We start from the raw sequence: 15,575 nt of genomic DNA on the forward strand, positions 1-15,575 counted from the left end.
AGCTGAATTCTAATCTGACAAATAAAACGCTCTGAACAAGGAAGGGCAATGGAAGCTCATAAAACTGGCATAGGCAACAGGTCAGTTTTCTTACACAGGAGTTCTAGGTAGTGAGTTGGTCAGTGCGCTATTTCAGCTATATGTGCTACGCCCCAATCAGCAAGATCCCACTAGTCGTTTCTTACAACAAACGTGGATCACTGATGGTTCTAACCCGGATCTTCACTTGTCTTATAGGTAGTGGCAAACGAAAAACAGCAGTACGAAAGTTGAAAAACATAATTGCATATATTCTTGACTCATTCAAAACAACGCATATAGTTGGGGTTTTTTTATGTTAAGGGTGAATTGATGAAAGAATACGACACTCGCAGATATCAACTTTAATCTCAACGTGTTGCAAATTTCCACTTCTTCTACTTCAAAAGTAATTTCTTGGAAATAAACCTGATATCTTCAGTTCTGTGAGGAAAAGTTACAAAATTGTGTCAAAACACTGAATTAGTGTACTTTTCATTTACAGTTGGTTTGAAACAACTCAATGACATCCATATTCCAGTACTAACGGGAGTCACCTGCCAACTGTACAATGGCTGCAAACAAATCCATTCGTAACTACTCGTCATTCCGGCAAGGCCGTTAGCGTAGGTCACGGAAAGAGGCGAGTAGCTACGAATGCAAACAGACACTTTGCTTCTGTTTGGTATTTCTATAAATTGTGCAAAATGATAAACATGGCAAACTCAACACATACTTATCACGGGAATACATTTGACATAGGTAAACTGAACTTAACTATAAACTATTGTCATTTTTGATAAAACTGAATATTCGTGCTTACTGCGCAAAACAATTACCTACACCCAAACATTACTCCATTGCACGAGTGAGTGACACTTTTAGTAGAAAATGAAATAAACAGCGCTATCAAAACTGTCTCAAATGGTGCAGTTTGAGTAGCGTCACGAGGTATACTATGTATCCTGATTGACAGAGGAGACACTTTTGACATCACGTACTCACTATACAGTTTACGACATTCAGAACAGAAGACGGCTTTTGTAGTTCTGACAGACGCTGGTGGCGAAGTGAGCTGAACACTCATCTTCGTGTCACAGACAAATGATCATGGGATCCGTATAGACTTTTAACGGACACAGTTAACTTTGTAATCAGAGCTGTGGTTGTTAAGCTAAGCATCGTATTGCAGAAAGAGATGGTTGAAACGACTGTCAAACTACTATCTAACGGCAGTCTAAGTACTAAAATGAAGCATCATATTTCAATCTCATTTCGATTTTTTTTCTGATGACTTGAATAGAGCGATATCCACATATTGCAATAGAACAGCATTCTGTTTCATAGACATGCATAAATTCGATTAAACAATTGATTTAACAATATTCAGTTGTATTCAACTATCTCTTTTGGGCTTGCTGTTAGTCATCAATATGTCACGATCTTGCAGACGGAAGGTAATGTCTCAACACAACTTTGTGATCTCAGCTGCCCCATACAAGATGGTCTCTCTTTATATGAAGGATTCAACAGTCGGAGTACTTGGGTTTTCCTTGGTCTGGTTATAACGCCACACTCTGCAATAATCCAGTTATATATCGGCGGTGGTCTACTCTGGACCAGACAATCCTGTGATCAACATCTTAACCAATGGGATACCAATGACATTTTAACCAAGTCATCGCGCCTGACCACCCAATCCTGTTAGCTGCCTCTTACGACAAGCAGCCTCTTTTAAGACAACGTCGTAGAATATTTATTCAAGGAACTTACCGAAGTTCGGGCATTACATAGTGGTATTATTATGATCCAAGCTGTATTAAAACCCTTTCACTCAGTAATTGGTTGGGTTTCACTCACTGACTGGTAGGGTTTCACTCACTAGGTTGTAGATGTTCACTGATGAATTGGTAGGATTCACACACTGATTAGTAGGGTTTCACACACCAATTTAAGAATGTCTGGATAGCATATTTCTTAGTATAACCTGAATGTCGTTACAATTAGTGATCTGGCTAACTGGGTGTCGGGGCTCATGATATTAAACACCAGTTTGTCCCGCCCAAACTCGATCATTTAGAGCCCTCATTGATATAACATTCACCAACCCATGATAATGTCTCTTGGTTCCAATATGTCAACTGCATCAATCTCAAAAGGTGTCTTTACCTCTCCAAATACCATCGATCCACGACGTTCTGTGGCCAGTGAGTACAGAGTAAATTGTGCATAGTGGAACCCAGCCACAAACAGAAATAATTGGTGAAAGCTTTGGCTCATCACGCTGAAAAACCGGAATCGATTCCCCACATGGGTACAATGTATGAAGCCCATTTCTGGTGTCCCCCGCCGTGATATTGCTGGAATGTTGCTAACACGGCGTAAAACAATAATCACTCAATGACAAAGCCATGTTTAATCACAAAGTTTGAGATTGTTAACAAACGAACCTCTATGACAGGTATCTATAATTAAAACAATGGCGAAAAGAAGATATTGTGGGATAGTGATCAGATAGACGGGTAGTCAGTTGATATCAAGAAGGGCACGAACTTAGGAAGATCATTGGATGGAGAAAGGCAAAAGAGAAGGCGGATGACAGAGATTGGTGAATGGTAAGGTGAGGTTTTGTTTGACACTTTAATGGGGGTAGAGGTCGAGCGGAGTGCACATGGAGGGAAGTGGGTGAGGGGGGTTGTTATTTCAGCTAGAGTTATTTATCAAGGTACTCTGTATTTACACTTTATGTGCTATCATTGTGTCAACGCTGCCTCTGGACCGCTGACAGCTGATTGTGAGACTGCTAGATTTCTTGAAAGCTGTCCATAAACACGAAATATATATGTGTGCTGGCTGTAGATATACATGCCTGAGAGATGGAACTGAAATATATTTACACAGTAAACTACGTTTGAGATGAACATGCTTATAACAAATTGGCGAATATCGCGAACTGTTTATTTGGCACTGTACCCTTGTATACTGGACAATTTAGGGATATTGGTATTTTTATGATTGATATTCCATCAGATTGTCTTTGAATAAATAGATCATTATTCATAATTTCAAAATTTAGATATAGATTGTATCCTTAACTATTTTGTCGAGTATATATATTGGTCGAAATGCATATATCGAGTTTTATCGAAGAAGGTTGCTCTATTGCTATACTAAACTCAGTCACTTCTACACGACCTTTCGTAAGGGATTGAACTAGAATTGAAAGTTCCTTTGTATACTATAAGAGTTAAATTATCAACATATATGCATATGTATTTTAGAGATGTATTGTTAACAGAAACACACGCAAAGCCGTTTCTGCAGCGTCCATTGTGGAAAGTAATGAGAGCATAAAATGCAATTTGTATTTCACATTTTGTTTTAAAGAAAGACTAAATTTAGTTTTCAAGATCGTTGAAAACTCTCAAGTCAAGTCAAAGTCAAAGATCTTCATGTCAACCCGAAGCCTAGGTACAACCTAAGGCTAACTACCTAGCCGGTCGTTGACACCATTAGACATGTGAACCTTGTAGGTACAATCCTAATGACCAAGTTGATGTGACTGCGAGACAGGTGATGTGCATATTTACATTAATTAACATCGTTCCCGTTTCAGCGAGAGCCAGATACAATGCATTATGTGATCATCTTTATGAGGAAAATAACATCAGTGTAAAGAGGGAAATTGTGGTGTTTTTGATAGGAATGTTTCAGATCATTTATATGGGGTAATGCTACTAAAAGAGCACGCCTTGTCATCTTGAAAGGTTGTGTCAAGGCTGTCGTCCGGCATCCATCCGTCATACATTTTATGTTCACGTCACTTTTTGTTTCGGGACTTCAAAGTATACCCCGTCTCAGATCCCAGGTAAAGATGACGTTTTTTAAATTAATTATCGTTGTCATCGAAATCTGAATAATGTTTTACATGCTACAAATGTTGCGTCCCATACAATGCAGAAGTTGACATCCACAAATTTCACTCCTATATGAATCAATTTTAAATGCCATTCAAACACAATGTCTGAAGCATATTAACTTTGGTTAAAACTTATTTTAGCAACATTTGAACAGTATTACCTATGAAAAGAACTTCACCCATGAGAACTTCGATTTGCCCTTAACCCTGTAAAGCTGTAGGCCCCAAGGACCAAGAACCATACACAGTTGTGGGTGCTGATGAGAATGTGTTGGTCGTATAGTAGAGCTACACTATAAGTAATTCCCAGTAAACAAGGCTATAAGGACTTATAGAAAACAAAAGCTATTGGTCCAATTGGTGTAGTGGTATTCAGTCAGCTTCGGGCCATAGGACCGGCGTTAATATCGAACTTTAATATTGGTGTGTGCGGCGTAACACGACAACAACATCACATCAACGGTGAGATTGTTTCAACCTTTACAATGGGTACGTGTATGGCATACAGTGGACATATAATGTGCTTTTTATCTTCTGAGCAGTGAGAATATTTACCAGTTACATTGCGGTGACCTTCACCCATGTTTTGGTAGCCAAATGAATTATATTCACTTTAAATTTTCATCCAAGGCCTTCTGAAATCAAGCAGAAGCCTACACTGGACGTCGACTCAAACTGAAGTTATGAGTCAATAGCTGGATAGAATGTAAGTGATTGTTTATGTATGAGAGAGTTTTGCTTAGCACAATCAATAATTTTATTTGCTTAAAGACAAAGATAAACACTTGTCCATTACCGGCCCTCTGGGATATCCCAAACACGCCGTTGCGCAGAGTGAAACAGAGAAACCAACAATCTAAATGTTATATGTCATTTCTGCAAACACACAACATCTCGGCCTAACACTGAAGCGCCAAGGAACATCAGATGGGATTGTGTTGTGATGACGCCTCCCAGACGATGCAATAGCCACGTGGCTAAATGTTTTTTCGTTTTGTATGTGATGCCCTGTAAAGTATGCGATGCCATGTAAAGTATGTGGTTTCCTGTGAAGTAGGTGATGTCTTGTAAAGTAAATGATTTTCTTTAAAGTAGGCGCTGTAAAGTCATATCCTGTAAAGTAGGTGACGTCCTTTAAAGCATGTGTTGTCCTGTAAAGTAGGCAATGTCCTCTAAAGTAGGCGTTGTAAAAAAGGTGATATCCTGAAAGTGGGTGATGTCATGTAAAGTAGGCGATGTCCTGTGGTGTCCTGTAAAGTAGAGGATGCCCTGTAAAGTATGAGCTGTCTTGTAAAGTATGCGATATCCTGTAAAGTATGCGATGACCTGTAAGGTAGGCGTTGTAAAGTAGGTGATATCCGGCAAAGTACGATAACCTGTAAAGTAGGTGCTGCCATGTAAAATACGTGAATACCCTGAGAGTAAAGAATGTGATGTCCTGTGTGGCATGTAAATGTCCTGTAAAGTATCTGAATACCCTGAGTGTAAAGAATGTGTCGTTCCGTGACGTATATGATCTCCTGAAAGTATGTGATATATTTTCTTTACGTTCTTCGTTGTCATGCTTCTTGAATACTACTATGAGGGGGGTAACATTTATTCCTATGTTTTACTAGTTGCGATGATTCTCAGTTTGGCTTGAAATAAATTTATACGTGTCTGTTGCGAAAATGAGGTCATGGAGGCCGGTTATTTTAATGTCTCATTTCGTTCTGTGTCGCGTTCTTTTAGCGTGCTGTGATACTGTTAGATTAACAACTAGTCTCTGAAATGAACACGTTTTGGAAATGGAAAGGACCCTTAGACCTGAGATTTTCTTCATTTTCCTTAAGCTGTGGAAATCTAGACTTCCGGGGGCTTGGATACATTTGCTTCCAGGTCTGTGTGATTGACTATGATCCTATATGCTCCTGTTATGATCATGTGATCAGAACCATGCTCATTCATACACATTTCACTGCAGCATAAAATGTGCATCAATTGGTGAAATCTTCCGAAATGACCTTGTGTATCATTGTGAACTAGGCTAAAGTAAAACTGATACGACGTCAAACTTAAACTCACTCACTCACTGCTGATTCCTCCTGGTGCAGTGCAAAAATGTTATGTAGGGGTAAAAATAACTCACTTAACACTGTGTCCAGTTTTGAAGTCGGCTACAAAGAAATGTTCAAACTTAAATAACAGAGGTTTTAATCTTCCCAAATTGCTGCGTTACAATTTGGCTATAAACTCGGTTTGTCAGTTTGGCAGTGTATGAAAAATGACGGACAGCGCCGATAAAGACGGGCTGATGTGTTATTACGCGTCTCATTTTCAACATTGGCATCAAATGTCTATATGTCATGAAATTTAGCCATTTCACATCATATCAGACTAGACGTGAATTCCCCAGTACCCGATATCACAGTGATGTCTTTATGAGCGCAGGATTACTGTCCTGTCTGATGACTGTGTAATGAAAGGTCACGCCAAAGACGTAATGGTGACGTTTAATGTTTGGTGGTGGTCCGTTCATTTAGCACGTCCTCGCTCTCAAGATCGATTTTATCAGAATGAGGGAACCCTGTCATGTCAGAATACGTTTTTAGTTTAAGTTTTTTTACTTCGAATTTTATTCGTCGGTAAGAAGTTCCAGCTCGCTGCCTCCCGAAGTGAAACACATGACTGACTGTATCTATGTTTGCGTTTTGCCGTGACCTTCACCCCTGCTTTAAAGATTTTCCGGTGATGTTTCCGTTAGAATTTTACACTTTCATTTCTACACGCAGAATGGCTGTCAACGTTTCCCTGGACTGTTGAAATATCCATTTTCCAGAGAAATGTTACTCAGTTGTAAGCTTGAAAAATACATCAACGTTTGTCTCTGTCGAAAGTAGCCACAAAGGATTGAGATGACGTGAGGCTGTTAGACGTCACCTTCACCCTACAGAAATAGCAGCGTCGGGAATACTAGCTGGATGTACAGTCTCTGACCAACCTACGACAGTTGGACCCCAGTGGCTGCTTCAACAGACAGTAAATCGAATTAACCTTTAAACAGCGAATTTAAGTAATCTCCGCTGACTGGCATTCTATTTGAAGATTTTTTTTACAAAATTTTCCAGACACATACATAAGTCTCAGAAGTTGAAAACACCTCAAACGTCTTGAAACTTCGTAGCTACTTAATTATAATGCATTTCAACAACTGTATGATTAGTCCATGATGCTTGAATGACGTAAACCTGTAGCTGTATCCCCAGTAACAATCCGTTACACTAGTAGTGCTGCTGGACACACGGCGTCAAGGAATGCATGTAAGTGGAGACACCTTGAGTGTGTTCAAGATTCAAGGCCGTATATGACACCGGGTACCATGTTACTGTGATATCCTTGTCTGCTTGTGAAATAATGTTGGGATGACACTTGGTGTGTGTTGACGAATGTCAGGTAAAGACTCAGTGAAGTCATCAGATATTCACGAATAAAATAAAATGACAATGGTTACTGTATCACAAGGCTTTCGTAAGTTAAAGTTGCAGTGATATCACATGGATGTTATTTCAAATTATAGTCACAGTGATGTCATCAGGATGTTAAATCGCAAGTTATACAGTGATGTCATCAGAATGTTATATCGCAGGTTATAGTTACAGTGATGTCATCAGAATGTTATATCGCAAGTTATAGTTACAGACATGTCATTACGATGTCGTAACTCAAACTTAAGTTACAAAAGTGTCATTAGGAATTCGTAACTCAAATTTATGTTACAGTCATGTCAGTAGGCATGTCAGTAGTTCGTAAATCAACGTCATGTAAATTCGAAACCAGTGGGTGTCAATGTCAAATTCATGTGACACCAAGTGTTTCTCGAGCAGTGAGCAAGTCTTGACCATCCAACGACATAGATTCAACACAATATTTTGAGATGCGTGCACTGCAGACCTAGACCTACATGAGATTACATTGAAGAAAAAAACATCACATCTCATTAGCATTCCTAAAATATGTCTTTTACAAACAACACGCAGGCAACTGATTTTCCCACATACTTGTACGCCTACTGAATGTCAATGGTGCACCCAATGTTGAACACACTGTGTGCCCTTCAGGTTCACTATTATATCTTTGTTACTAAAGAGAAGGTGAATCAATTATGAAATATACAATTTCATGGATGACACCTTGTTTATTGTATAGAACACCCATAAAGAGGTTTGCATAATTATTACTGAATGATGTTGGTCATACATGCCAACAATTAATATCAGCTATATCTTCCCAGTCGTTAATTTGAGAGTGTGTACCCCCCCTGGAATGGTTTACAGATTGACTGAAGTTGGATAAATTGATGCATACACGCATAAAGGGTACATTCTCTTGTTTGCACATTAGATTAGATTCTTTAAATGCTGCCTTAGCATAACTTGGTACTTAGCCCCATCCTGCGTCACACGGCCACTGTATTGCATCAGATGTTATGCGACTGAAAAAGTCAAACATCATCCAGCCCAGACTCCGAAAACGTTACACCATCAGTTCCCACTACATTCCGTCTCCGCATGCACCTGTAATATAACTTAGATTCACTTTCTAAAAGTACATCTCCCAACACTGCGTGGGAAAAAAACAAACTACTCCAGATCAATCATTATGAAAGCTACGAACTTTTTAACATCACCATACACTATAGGAATAGCTGTTATTTGCTAATCTATGCCAGAACATACGTCATCATCAGCCCGCGCCAAGGCCAAGTAGAAAACACCCCAAACGCCGTCACGCCAACGATAACGCCAACGCTTAATACCACCCCCCCCCCCCCCCCCCCCACGTTTCCATTCACCAATCAAAGTTTCTCAGCAATTTGAAAATCTAGCATCAGCCTTACATTGTAAACGTGTTCCAGCTTCAGCAACATGGAGCTGTTTTTTCTTATAATTTGTAGTGAACTGAAATATAGACCTCTGGAAATACTCCTACGTATAAAAATAGACCTACTAATGTGTCCAGATATATCTAAATCCCACACCATCACCACGAACACAGCTGTTGGTTCTGCTGGTGAAATGTGACTAAATAGCCGTCACTATCAATGATGAAATTAATTCAAGTGGACTAACTCAACACACTGCCTTGTCAGTAACATGCCCAGTGCGAAGTCTCTGTCGGTGCTTATTACGACTGAGGATGTAAACGCTGCCTGTTATCCATTCTTTATCATTGGCAATGAATCTTTTTTTCACCTCTATCTGCCATTTCCGGTCAATAAACCACTTTGAAAAAACCGTGGAGGAAACGTTGGCACAAATTGTATTTCTTTGTGGTATTGCATACTGTTATCACATAAGTGCACACTCAACAAGAATACCTCAGTCCCAAAGGTAGCGGAACTAGGGTATTGGGCAACGGGGGAGGAGCTGATGGGAAGATGTGACGGGGGAGAAGGAACGCCGGAGACTGGACGCAAACATGCGCTCGTCACTAGCGAGTAAATATCAAAGCGATTCCATATTCCATAAAAGTAGAGGAAGGCAAGGCACACACGCATGCACGCACGTCAGATCCAGTCTGTGGCATCGCATTGCTCTCATAAACACCAGTTCGGACTGCCGCTGGTACAAAACAAAGCTACTTCGGAGCACGTGGTGGATTCTCCACGCAAGCTGCCAAAACCATCATCGGCATTTGACCTTATCCAATTCCTCTTCCGCCCACGTAATGCCTTTTTGTTCGAAACCATGGCTACCAAATGCGCTTGACCCGAAGAAGATACTGTTACAAACGTCCCAACGATGGTGGAGAGTCATTCGTAGGGAGGTAACTCAATAGGAATGGTTACAACATGCAGAAGTGGTATCTATCCCCCGTGATGCTATGTTCAAACCATTAGTCTTGAGGGTAGTTATCTATCGCTAGAATTGACTAGAGGTATCTGTGAGATGCGCCGCACCCACTAACTGTTCCTATTTTTGCCTGTGTGGCCTATTTTCGGTTTGGATTGCATCATGGTAACAAATTAACCTAGCTCCAATGGCATCACTGACGTCATGCGCTTTTAAGAAGAGACCATACTTTAGGATAACATTTACGTAAACTGGGTCCTGTCTACAGAAGCCAATAGTATTAACGTATATCACACACAGTATTTCCTTCGCAGCCTTTGACGGAGTTTACTTCTGAAATTATGTAGACTGTAAGAGATTCAAATAATTTAAGTTCAAGGATGTAAGTTCAAGGCTATGCAAAGGATTTAAGATCCGGGTTAGAACCGATCTTCGGTAACACATGCTTGGCCTCGGATGGGTGGTCAGTCTCGCTGGCTTTCCCTTACACTTGCCATCGTATCCAAATTGCATAACTCGATGCTCATGTTGTTGAGCACTGGACTGCCCTGGTTCATTTACAGATATTCAGACAAAAGCCATTTAGCTGAAATATGCTATGCAGCCTGAAACCAAACTAAACTCGCTCACTCTAATTACATAACATGTGATAGGATCCAGTCATGTAAGTATCCACTTTGTCAGACAACGAGAGAACCTACACATATTTTATGACAAGAATAGACACAGGTTCCGTTTTAGTTCTGGCATATGAGAATCAAGATCTTCACGATCCTCTTCTGAAAAGCTCCAGTGAAATATTGATTACATAGTTTTCTGTTAAATATAGCATTTGATCTCTGGGCTTAAAATATTTGTTATGTAAGTCTTGGATTTTTTCCTACACAACCAACATGTTTACATGATGAAAATGAAGAAAGTATATTTATATACCGTTTACGAAAAGTAGGGGATGTTGGATTTACAAGACTGATAAAATGCAAATGATGAAGCCAAGGATGAAACGGATGTTGAAGATAAATTAAGGGTAAATGTTAAAATGTACATTCGTTTAGAAATGTTTCATGTGTAGGGATATATATTTTTTTTTCTCGTATATATTATCATTGACGAGTGGTATGTTTGCAAAATGAAATATCCCCTACTGTTTTTGAATGGTATATATTTGCACGAAATATGATTTAGCTTATATTATCAATTAATTGTACCTAAGCCCATTTAGTCTCTTACTATAAATAAGTATCCATCTGTGATGTAATGAAGCCCTTGAAGGGACATTGCTGAGTGTCGCATTCTTTGTGTGCTTGTCCTTTCAAAATCAAGCCCAAAGTGTCACATTTTAACAATGCGACAACTGGACATTTTGACCATTTCTCGCATTGTCACAATTACAAACTTTAAATCATATTTGTTTACCAAGGGGCGACAAGAAGACGATACTGCTTCCAGGATTCCGTAAACATGGAATACCTTCCTACCCCGGAATGGCCATGGATGTTCCCTAGGAAACAGACGCGTGCAAAACGTGTTTTATTATGATGTCTTACATCCTTGTCACCATCGCGCTTTAAAAGATCTGTGAATGATATACATAACAACAAAAGAAACGGAACTCTTTTTTTCTGTTTAATGTAGAAGGCACAAACATGATATTACTTTTATGAGATTTCATTTATTTAAAATTTGCCTTTGTATTGCTGTTCAGTACATTGCACACACAGGTTTCTAAGCCAGTAAACTCAATAATCTGGACGGATTGACGAGGTTTTACTATTATCTATTTGAAAGAATATTTTTCAAGTGTAGAAAACATTTAGACTAAGTTAAGAGATTGGCAGCTATTGAAAACAATCAATTGTAAACTTGACGTATTTGTAAACGTATTAAATCCTCCTTTGTAAGGCCAGTAGATATTAAAGCTATTGAGTATCATTTTTTATTTGAGAAATGGATTTATGTTTGCGGACATGCCCCCACACATTATCAGGAACATTCTCAGTGCGTCACAGAGAACAGGGGTCTGATATTGGAAGGCTTACTTGTGGCTACATCACGTTGATAAAGTGGTATTTTTATCGTTAATACTCATCCACAATGACAAGCCATTCCTTGAACGCCACCAGATTATAAGGGCGAGGGCCTACCCACTCACGAGATGAACACGTTACACAGAGTTGTCATTTGTGAACTTTAACGGAGTCTTTTATCAAATAACATGCGACAGGTTTCAGTGAGTGGGTTAAGAGAAACGTCACCCAGAGTGAAAGATGTAAGCGTCATGGATTCATTTGGACGTACTTATGAATGATGCATCACTATGGCGTCTCATTATGTGTTCATTACATGCGTACATGTTCACGTGTTACGTCGGTAGGATATGTGTTGGCGTGAACGTGTTGCCCACGTGTGCTATTGTTTCTTTGTGTTAGTTTTTTTTGCTGCTCGTCAATACTTGAAACAAATTGCATCAGGAGTGTAGATTTCAGTGAGAATTCTATTCTGTGATTTGTTTCATGTTTTTGTCTGTTTGGTGTGGAATTGTTAAACAAATGTTAACGTCGATAATTGTATGAGAGTCTGCAGCAGTTTCTTTGTCGTCAGGTTCATGCAAAAAGTATTCTGGTGAAATTGGGTATGATGCACTTTGAATATTTGAATATGTATTAATAACAGTCTTTAAAAATCTTTAAAATCTTAGAGGTATATTTTGAGTGTAGTTTTTGCACAAACTTGAGTAACTCCAGACATGTGAGGAAACGGAGAAATCTTGTGGTGGAAATGTCCTGGTGAAGGACGTCTTCATTCCCCTTCAGCAACATGACGTCAGGACCAATATGGCAGCTACGTTGTAGCGTCAGGAACGTCTGGTCACTTCGGAAACGTCATTCGATGTCTTCAAGAAGATCATGGTAAATTCAAGTGTCACGTTAGGAGTCAAAATCAGGATGTCGTGGTGCGTCGTGATTGCGTAACGACAAAAACACCGTGAAAGGTTATTAGGACTGTCATTGTACTAAGGTTACAGCAAGCCAGCATGTCATAGTCATCTTTTAACCTAAAGAACGTGACATCACGTAAGCAAGAACATTAGATTATGTCAAGAACATAAGTTACAACTTCATATCATGTCAACAGCATAATTTACAACCTCATATCATGTCAATGACATGACATACATCATGTGACTGTCACATTACGTCACCAACAACTCCACGGCAGGTCATGGACACGTCGTCAGGTAATCAAACGTCACCGGTACTATTTTCATATTTTGTCCAGAAATGACGTTACATCACGATTTTACTGATTCGTCAAAGAAAAAAGGTATTGTAAGAAGGGCGGTGGGTTGGATCGTCACACTAAAGATCCATGTTCGATTCTTCTCATACGGTTTGTTCATTTTTGGTATCATATGTCGTGTTATTGCTGGAATATTGTTAAATCATTTTAAACCACATACACTCATTAATTAAAAGCATTATTTAATCAAAGTATGATTGAAACTTCCTCTATGCATCCCTCTTAGGACATCGTTCCTACAATACTCGACACTGACCCATACACCATCGACTGAATACGGCGTACTGATACCCTGGAAATTGAGTAGTCTGTAAACTGCCCAGCTTGACCAGTCAGGCTATACACCTATCGATAGCCGATGGAGTTCAGTGTCAAACGTTTGCCATGACATGTGTGAAACATAATTGCTTTGAAACAGGTCTAGACTTATCGAACATCTCTCCACGGCGGACCGATCAAAGTAAGTAACGGATGTATATGGTAGCAGGCGGTGGGGCATTTCGTGTTCGAGGCTGTAGGGTAGAGGTTGGCGATGAGTGAGGAAGGGAGTAGGGGGGTTGGTGTGGGTGGTGGGGGTGTGGGTGTGGGTGTGGGGGAGGGTGGGGGTTGTTTTAGGTTGGGTTGGGGGGTCGAGGAGGGTACTCTTGGTTATTTTTGTCAACATAACTATATTTAAAGCTCTTTGCTATCGGTAATATCCTTATCGGGTATTTTATTATCTTGCCATGAAGACTGTACATGGGTTAAGGGGAGCACGAGTGTATAGTTCACTAGTGGCAACATCGCTAGTCACTCCTGGGTATGTGCCTAGAGCAATCTGAACATACTTGTCGATATTGACACTCGCTAGTTTGATGTAGAATACTCACCATTAAAATTGATAGGATACATTTCGCTGATTCTCCTGCTCACAATGGTCGTGTACATATTTCATGACGGTTACTTCAAGAAAGTATCGATTATTTTATAGTGTTCATGCACTGCTGCACAAATCCACTTAGTCTACTTTACTACTGTAATACATTTCTACTGTAATACATTATCACTACATGAGTGATGAACAAATCTACACTGCATTATACTACACTGTGCCAGATCTCACGTAATCACATCTGAACACGCATCTTAATTGTGTTTCTCAGTGCATTTTTATTTAATTTTTTTGTGCTGATTAACGCCACGCTTGAGGTTTCACCCGTGTGACTTTAGTCTGAAAATAATCGAGTCTGCACCAGAACATCCACTGATTAATATCATAAGCATCGATCTACTCAAATGGGACCCAACTAAACAACAACATGATAAACACGACAGGATCGTGGTACGCCTAAGGGTGACAACTCGTGATAGTGTGGTAGTGTAGTGCATAATATAGGTGTCATGTAGCATGATATAAATTTTCACCGATTGAGCACTTACGTTGGGGTTTAGAGAACTTGTGTATAATGGATTTTCAAACAAAAATATGCATGAAAAGTATTCGCAGAAACGATGAATGGAATGTTCTGAATTGCATTACGAAAAACAAATAATTTACGCCCCATATCAACCATTTGAGCTGAATCACCATGTGTTTCGTGAAAGGAACTAACAAAGAGAACATATCAAGATGCCATTAATGTGTTTCAACTGCCCATATCTATAGCTAGTTTGTTTTCTGGGGTAGTGATTTATATCTCATATCGGCGTTTGACAATATTTACCCTGCGGCCTTGGGAGGCTATCAAACAGTAACGTTTCGAGCTATTATGGAGAGTTATCGATTGTGTAACTTTTTAGAAGATATTTCTGGCATGTTTTAGATCTTTCGTTTCTCAAGAAGATATTGACCTCACTTTCCTGCAACCAAGGACCGAGGCACCACGCACTCAACAAGAACATTCTTCCAACACGCTGTGATAATGATGAGTCAAAGAGCCGAGCAGTAATCAATCATTCTGAACTGAAAAAAAAGAGTGTAAAGGGGATATTGTTAGATTTAAACAAAGGATGCGCGGTGTATTAGTGTATGTGGGTTTATATCGACTTTTACCAAACATAATTGGTAAAATTGGTGCCAAAACAAGGAATTGATTCACATTTCAATGAGATGATCGAAACCGGGTCGGCTGCGAGATTGGGGTACTTACTGACTATTACACTTCTATACTACCGCTAGCGTAATTGATTTACTTATTAATAGATATTTTTCGTGTTGGGAAGAAACTGCATTCGACAACGGTAAAGCACTAACGAGTACATTAGAGAGAGTGTGTGTGGGTGTGTGGGTGTGTGAGTGAGTGTGTGTGTGTGTGTGGGTGGGTGAGTGAGTGGGTGTGTGGGTGAGTGAGTGAGTGAGTGAGTGAATGTGGGGTGGGTGGGTGGGTGAGTGAGTTAGTGAGTGGGTGGGTCGGTGGGTGAATTGATTAGTGGGTCAGGGACGGAGTGTGATTTACACCCGATGTGAATAATACGTTAGATATATCATCGGATGTCAGATCAATATCGGAGTAAAACATGATGCAGGT

The sequence above is a fragment of the Haliotis asinina genome, chromosome 8, assembly GCF_037392515.1.
Source record: "Haliotis asinina isolate JCU_RB_2024 chromosome 8, JCU_Hal_asi_v2, whole genome shotgun sequence".
Classification (NCBI taxonomy): Eukaryota; Metazoa; Mollusca; class Gastropoda; order Lepetellida; family Haliotidae; genus Haliotis; species Haliotis asinina.